At 28.4% G+C, this 8,708-nt stretch overlaps 1 non-coding gene across 1 annotated transcript; it reads right to left on the bottom strand.

Moving 5' to 3' along the window:
- Positions 1-4,121: 4,121 nt before the first annotated feature.
- Positions 4,122-4,193, bottom strand: Trnae-cuc. The gene has a single exon. It is a non-coding gene; the product is annotated as a tRNA-Glu (tRNA).
- Between the last annotated feature and the right edge of the window lie 4,515 nt (positions 4,194-8,708).

Genomic DNA, 8,708 nt, shown 5'->3' with positions numbered 1-8,708 from the left:
ATCAATTTGAAAAGCTGGACGTAAGCCACCTGTTCTTTCACGGAAATGTATGTATATCAGATATGGAAATTCATAAATAATTTACATAATATGCGATTCTGAGCTAAATTTATGTACCGACAGGTAATTAAAACTATTGTAGATAGTAACCATATGTTATTATTTATTTTTATTTTATTACTTTGAACTTTAAATATATAAAATAATAATAATAAAGAGCGAGTAGCAGTAGGAAAGTAGGAAAGTAAGATATAAAATAAAATCTTAATGTTGCAATAAAATGAAAATGTTATTGAACTGAATTCATCGAATTATGATAAACAAAAGTTATATTTTAGTTTGTGTAGAAATTTTATATCATGCTATGTAATTGATGATAATCATGGGTAAATGCACAGGAACAAATGTAAAACATGAAATAATATAATAACAGCTTTTTTATGTTGTATTGTGATTATTGTGATGAACTATAAATTAAATTACAGTACAATTTTATGAGCTATTTTGATACATACGTTTAATGAAAATGGTAAATGAATTATAGTAACATTTATCGAATGTTACTTAGACCAACATCTTGTTAGCCTAATTTTTGAAGGTGGTGTCATATAAATATAAAATATATTGTACTTAGATAGGGGATACGGACAAAATAATAAGTATAGACAAAATTGTTATATGGACAAAATGGTTATATGAACAAAGTGACACAGTGGCTTTATTAAAAAATTGGCTAGTTTTAGTAACGTTTTTGCGACTGTATAATATGAAGAAAGACATAATCATAAACTCTAGTCAGACGTAGAACGTCATTGTCACAGTCTTGTCGCAGTAATCGGTTCAAAAATATAACGCAAAAAAATATATTTGAGTTTTTTTGGGACTGTTACATAGCTATTTTGAACTATATTATATAGTTATTTAAATAAACTTATGGCAGTACTAGTGATTTTGATCTATTTTATTGCAATTATCAGGTGTTTGATGGAATTTTGATAATTTTTTAATTTTCGTATATTGTCGTTATTATGGCTTTCTTTATATTACAGTCGCGGAAACAATACTAAACTTAGCCAATTTTATTAAATAAGGCCACTGTGTCATTTTTACCATATAACAATTTTGTCTGTCTTAGTAGGAACTATAATAACATATTTATTAAGGACAAATGCAATTAATAACGAAAACCCTATTACCCATACAGTACGGAAAAAATGACGTATAGAGTAAGGGCATAATTTTTAAGGAACTTCTTACTTAATTAGTAAGACTCTCTATTGCTGGTAGCCAGTGAATCTAAGATGGGTAAAAACAATTAATACTGATTATAATATTATTAAATAAATAAATATCATTTACAAACAAAACACCACATCATTTTGTTCGTACTTCCCCTACTTGTATTATAAATTTGCCTAAGCATGTGCCTAGCATTATGATAGTTTTTTTTCCCGCTGGATTTCGATAAACTACCAGAAATACAATAGGCATTAATAAAAAATTTCAATAATCGCAGGCGGCACTACGGTACCCGTGCGTGTGTACGATAAATTTCAAAATATTCTATCGTTTCCTGTGCATAACAAAACGGAAGTGTCGGCGCACTCAAGCGTAATAATTCCATTGGAACCCTTCTGCAAACTGCGCCAACCAAACGCTGATGGATAAAAATTAGTCCACTAGTCGTCGGAGTCGGACATGTTGTCGGGAAAATAATGTTTATGATATTCAGTTGCGAAAAATGGAAAGAAAATTGTTAAATTTGCCTGGAAAATCGGGGGTTTTACGAGTGTTATGTGCATGAGTAGTTGCAGTGTGGTAGGCGAATCAGTTGGTTGATCAATGACAATCGCAGTGTGAAATTGTGAAGTGAATTGGGTTGTTTTTATTCATAAGACAATTTAACATCTGCTGATACTTGTGGAGTTTTAGGCATAAATTTTAGTAATACGATGGCAAAATACCATGGTTAAATCGAGGAATGACACTATATAGAAGTTATTAAACTAGTTAACAATGATAAGAGGTTATCATGAACCTTTTAATATTTTTTACTCATTTTAGTTTAATTTTGTCTAACAAGTGTAATCCAAATATGTATTTTAATAGATTATTTTTTATTTTTTAGTTAGCTTTATGTTCAGTTAATTCAGCATTTATTTTAAAAATAATTGCGCTTAGTTTTTTTTTCAAAATACCATTGATCACAACAAGTGGCTTTGCAATATTGATATATGAGGAAGACAAAAGACATTTTTTCTCAATTTACTACTATGTCTATCTACTAACATGCCTAAAGCAAATTCTTTCAATCGAAAGATAAAATGTTAGAAGGTCTTCTAAAATGCCATTTGAAATTTTGTGGATGCTGTGTTCGAAAAGATAAATGGAGCCCTCACACTCCGAGTTTTAAAACCAAATGTAGCAATCAGTACGACATGAATACGAAACAGTATTTTTCATACAAACAACAGAGTAACATTCATGGAGGTAATAAAACATACAGTGTATAAAATATTAATATTTAATACATATTTATATCGATGGATTAAAAATCATAAAACTCACCTGGTAGACCACTCGATTTTTATCTTCTAGGGTATTAATTTGCAATCTGTAAAGAAAAATAAAAGGTGTTAATATGATATCTTGTTGTAGGCGCATCCAGAATTACAACAGCTATAATTAAATTTATTCGGCTTTTGTGTTAATTTTATTATAAAAATCAGTTGTCAGTTATGTTTCACAACAATAATGAAGTAATCACGTTGTTTAAGTTCTATTCACAAATTTTTATTATTAAATCGATTATTCATTCCACAAACACTTGCTAAAAATATAATTAACAATTATAAATTCTATAAATTTGGAATGAGAAATGGCGGTAATTAAACGCGCGGCATAGATTCATCAGCCTCTTTATTCTTTATGTCTTTTATGATTTATAAAGCCATTTCTACATAAAAATAATTCAATAGTCATGAATAAACCATTGGTCTTTTAATTATAAAAAATAATGGAGATAATATTTCGCATATGAAATATTTGCGACTTTCTCTAATAACGAATTTTTCGAATTCGGTTTTGCAGATTGGATTTTATGTAAAAAATTTAACGCTCCATATAGCGATGACGTAGAGAGAATTGTTACCATCTCGAGCGATGGATCTCGAAAATCTTCGGAAAAGGATAAAAAAATAGTTGAAAAAATTGAGAAGAAAATATTGAAGAATATTAAAAACCAAGAACAGAAAAAGAGAAAAAAATTAGCCAAACAGAAATTGAAATATGAAAAACATATTATAAACCATATAAGAGTACGTGTGATAATAACATCGAGGTTTTTGAGGTCGAGGACACCACGTCCTTATTCCTTTGAGAGCTGGAGCGATGGCTCCCAATCGCAGCAGGATGTTTTTTTAAATGAAATATATCAAAGTGAAACTATCAACCCACTTTATTCAAGTGTGATCAAAGCTAGAGTTGAACCATTTTCGCAATATAATTGCGAACATTTACCTATTTTCAAGGATGCTGTACGGAGCAGGCAAGCTCAGCTTAGATCTAACAAGGAATACAACTCTGGGTACAAGTTGACAAAAGCTGCTAATGTTAGGTAATTTCGAAACAAAATTTTGATTTTATTTTATTTTACTATACATATATAAGTACGTATGAAACTGATCTAATTAAGTGCTGCACTTATAATTAACATTCATACTAGATTATATCTATCATTATATCTGTACATTATAAATTTATCAGTACATGACCGAATGTAACCATATATAATTAAACCTCGATAACGCCATTAAAACCGGATTTCAAACTAATGATGATATTAAGTATGTGCATATAAACATATAATAACTAACAGAAAAAACAGTTATAAAGCGCATTAACCCTTTTCCTAAACCTCTGAATAATATTGTAATAATGTATATAACTATTCCATTATTATAACATAAAATCATACTGATGCAGCTCAATGCTAACGTTACTCAATTTGTTAGTTCGTAATTCATTCATAATTTAGCTTATAAATATATAGTCTAAATAATAGACATGAAAAAAGAATAAATGAGTTTTTCAAATTATTCGACTATTTTGAACAAAACATATTCCCATGCGGGGAATCGAACCCCGGCCTCCTGGGTGAGAGCCAGGTATCCTAACCACTAGACAACATGGGACTTGAGAGTAGTACCATGTAAACCGATTTGCAAAGTGTACGGCCTGTTTTTTATATCTAAAATATTAAAGATTGTAAAATGAATTTATAAATGACTAAAAAAATTGACTAAAATCATAATATACTTTTTTATATAATATTCAAATACAAACAATGTCTCTTACATTTTCGTAGAATTTATGGCAAAGTAATCCAGAAGTACAATGCGATTAATTAAATATTGATGAATTCTTAAAGTTTACCCCAAAATCACTGACGTGCAAGTTGGCTTCGTGCACTAAGATTTTTCATATCTGAATAAATACAAAATAGACTTCATGGTATAATATATTATACGGCGTTGAATTTGTCTGATATTCAGAAATGTTTCTTATGAGCTTATCTTATAAGAAAACAACAAATTGGAATAAAGATGTTGAAGTTCAAGAATTTCAAAAATTATTATAAATTTTTTAAACTTTAACTTTTAATTTTTCTATATTTAGTGTGATATTTTTAGAATTCTGGTTCGTTTTAGAATGTAACAGCTGTTTAAATGTCGAACTCCATGCTCCATGCGGAGGGCATCGTAAAACTGTACTGCATTGTACTTGTATATTAATTAAAACCAAATTACAACAAAAGACATTTTAATAAAGGCCTCCGAATATGTGGTATTTATTAAAATTGTTAATGCCTAAGAAAAGGTAATGGGTATTCTTAAATATAAATCAGAAAGTAATTAATATAGGTTAAAAAACCATTTTAATTACCCTTTAAAACAAATGGTCTAGTTGTAAATTATTAAATTAGAATGTGTATTCATAAATTTTTATACCTACGAATTATAGTACTCATAAGTCTAAATATTTGTATAAACTTTATACGTTTAATCTGATAATCTTATTAATATAACCCGAATATTCAAAATACTAAAACAAAACACGTTAATTATTATCCTCGTTGCTCCAAAGCGTTTAATGATGAAATAAGCAATAAATCATTCAGGTTAATTACGGCTGCAAAAAACATGAAAATTATTTCGGCATTTATCCAAAGGAAGATCGCTGGTATTAAATAAAAGTGAATGTGAATCTCGGCGGAAAGGAAATCGTGTTAGTGAAATTACATATTACGAATAACATCGATAACGATCTGAAAACCTTTAATTTCGGATATGTCTTCATTTTACACGTACGAAGGCGCTCGACCATTAAACATGTTGTTTGATGGATTATTTTTTAACTCTTTCTTTTCGAGTGTTAACTGGTTTTGTAATTTGATTATCATGGGTGGTATCGAAGAACAAATGATGATTAAAATGCGATTTGAGAAATGATAATTAGATTGAATAGAAGTTTGAATTTCAGTAGAATCGATTTTGGTAAAGTCAAAATTTGAGCATAAAAGTATTTTTCTGATTATTCGGTTACACGCTATTTATAGCGTGCTATAAATTAATTTCATTAAACAATTACTTGGATAGTTTTATGGATAATATAGTAATAAAACAAAATGTTTTATGCTGCTTTCGCACCTATTATCATTAATTTTCATACTAATGATCTCTCTGAATTATAAATAAAATTATAATTACAAAAACTGTTATGGATTAAAAACGCAATAAATTTCTGTCGCAGTTTATTAATGCGTAGAATAATTCTAAACCATGCACATGAGTTTTTGAACCATATAATGTCGTTTCTTATGCATTATTACCGCTCTAATGATACATTTAAAGTTAGATTAAGCTGCTGCAGCATGCAGGAGATAAAAGATAAAAGATTTTACGTTTCACGGTTGATAATTGCATACATAGAAGTTCCGTTGAACTATTTTATTCATTTTCATTACGGAGAAAGCCTATTTTGCGAAGGAGAAAGTACTTACTGAGCTGAACTTAATCCATTTTGTAAATCTAATTGCGACGGTTATGGAAAAAAGAGAAGAAATAATAAATCTTATTATGTGCGATTATGAATTATGAACGATTGAAAGCACAAGAAACAATTATCGTACTTCGATTAAGTGCATTTGATTGTATAGAATATTTTACAGTAATTTTATTAATAAGATAATGGTAATGGTATATAGGAAATGCTGCACGTTTGTATAACTCAATGTTTCTTACGATGTGTTATATATAAAACGTATTGTAAAATTAACGAGTGTAATAGGTAGGATAAATAATTGTAACAAATGTTTAAATTTATATTAATGCTGATCCGGCAAACGTTGTTTTGCTAAGTAAGGTATATTCTAAACAATTTCTAGAGAATCAAATACTTTTATTATATAAGGACGTGTTGTTTGAATGCTATATACAATGAGATATTATAAAAACAATATACCCCATTAGTTTGTCTATATTTTGTCAATAAAATCAAACAGGAAGTCTTATACACTTTGTATAGAAAACATGGTATAATTCAATCCAAGTCTTTTTTGCTATTTCGACTTATTGATTACGTTTCAAGTTTTTCAGATTCTTTTTGAATTCTGGATTTTATATATAATTGTAAAAAATACTACTGAGCTTATACAAAATTTTCAAATTTCAGCGAGAAGAGATACATGAATTAAGTATTTCTTCTTGGACCCGCTTTTTGAAAACCTTCAAGTAACATTCGATAAATTAAAGTAAATTTAATAAAAAGTATATATGTAGAGCAGGGCGAGGCACAAAGGTCCAATTTGACTTTGAGCAAATATAAACTATATTGTGAAAACCTTAACAATTATATCACAACAAATAACAAATTTCAAACGAACAATTATCTGACTACGTTCAGTAAAACTGCTTTCTACTTTATCACTGTTGAAATGTGCTTTTTTATGTCTTTCAAAAATTTGTTATCTGGCCAGGTGGCAAACAGGTTTGAAGTCTTATTTTAATTTTACAGAATTTTACAAAATGATTACATTTTTAACTAATGCTAAAAATCTACCAACGGAAGAAAATACTATCTCCCGATAGCAAAGTCTTCAAATCAGGGTTATAGCTGGTTATACATCTTTTTCCCTCTACTTTTAAATATTATTGTTAAAGAATACCTAACTTTACTGGTTTTTGACTCATCGGTGGTGAACCTTTTTAACTCCGGATCTTCATATATTACTATCTATTCTTCTCTAAATTCTGGGAAATTATAACTGGGAAAATGTTAGTCGATAAAATGTTCCTTTGATCGATAGCAAATTTAGGTTCTGAATTTAAATAACATAAATAAAAAATAATATAACTTAGAAAATGTTTTATAAATACCAATGAGTATAATTATACAAATGGGATCATTCCGAGCACCGCGTTTGAAAAAAATATGCCAAAAAGTGCATTTTCATGTTAACATTTCAAAAAAGTTGATATTTGGAGCTTCTAGTAACACTTACGGCCCGTTTAGTAACGTTTTTGTGTATAAATAAAACTATAAACCAAACTACTTACTACAATTTATTCATAATTAAATAATATTCACATAAAACATCCCATTAAAAGTAATTGAACATCATCTGTTAAAAACGTTTGACATTTCAGGTATTAGTCACCGTCCATTGTTTTGTTCAAATTACGCTTCTACAAAAATTTTCAAATTAAAAATATAAAGTTTCTACGCGATTTTGAAATAATATCTCACCTTTCCGACAATCTCTGGATTGGCACAAATTTTTCAAGACTAAGACTGGCCAAATCGGTTTAGCCGTTTTCGAGTTTTACCGAATCATTTGATAGAGAGCTCCATTTTTATATATAAGATATGTATATACTTTTATGTAAATTTTTTTTTATACAATTTGATATGTGTTATTTTGTTCAAATGCAATTATACATATTTTAATATAAATTTTCGTTATGAATATTTATGCATTATTATAATATGCATTTTATTTATATAAATAATATGAATATTTATTTGAAAATAGAGATAATTTAACTTCTTAACTAATTATAAGACTATCCAAGTTTTTGAAAAATTTGAAAACTTTGATTTTCTCAGAAGTCTCATATCTGTATGTTATATGGAAGACTAATATATATGAAAACTCACTGTTCGTTAAGACTTGCAGTGATAAAAAACAATATATAACTAACGATTTATGTTATTACGCAATACTGAAAAACTATATATATGCAAATACGACTTACACTTTCCTCGCCATTATATATACAAAATAATTTCTTTAGAGCAGAATTATGCAACGTAATTCGATTATGTTCGTTATATGCGATTATGAATCATATTTATATGGATTGATTGATAAGACTTTCCTTCGAGTAAAGTGTTTAATGATTACAGCCGACTATTAATTATGTTTCTTCGTATAATTCATAATGTTGAGTTTCCATAAAATTTTTGTATTTCCGGACATGCGCAAACTGATTTCGCTTTTGAATCTTTCGGACGTTAATTGCAAATTGCGATACGAAGCTAGAAAGTGTGAAACCGTCGGAATATATTTCTAATTTATACAATTAAATGTGTAAATAAATTTATCATTTGATGAATTTGTTCGAGGAATAATGTGCAAACGGGATAAA

This window comes from Ctenocephalides felis, unplaced genomic scaffold (assembly GCF_003426905.1).
Source record: "Ctenocephalides felis isolate EL2017-DRISC unplaced genomic scaffold, ASM342690v1 CF-g0.4_SCAFFOLD_01794, whole genome shotgun sequence".
NCBI classification, from domain to species: domain Eukaryota; kingdom Metazoa; phylum Arthropoda; class Insecta; order Siphonaptera; family Pulicidae; genus Ctenocephalides; species Ctenocephalides felis.
Note: the sequence above shows the minus strand (reverse complement) of the source record. Positions and strands in the feature narration are given on the sequence as shown.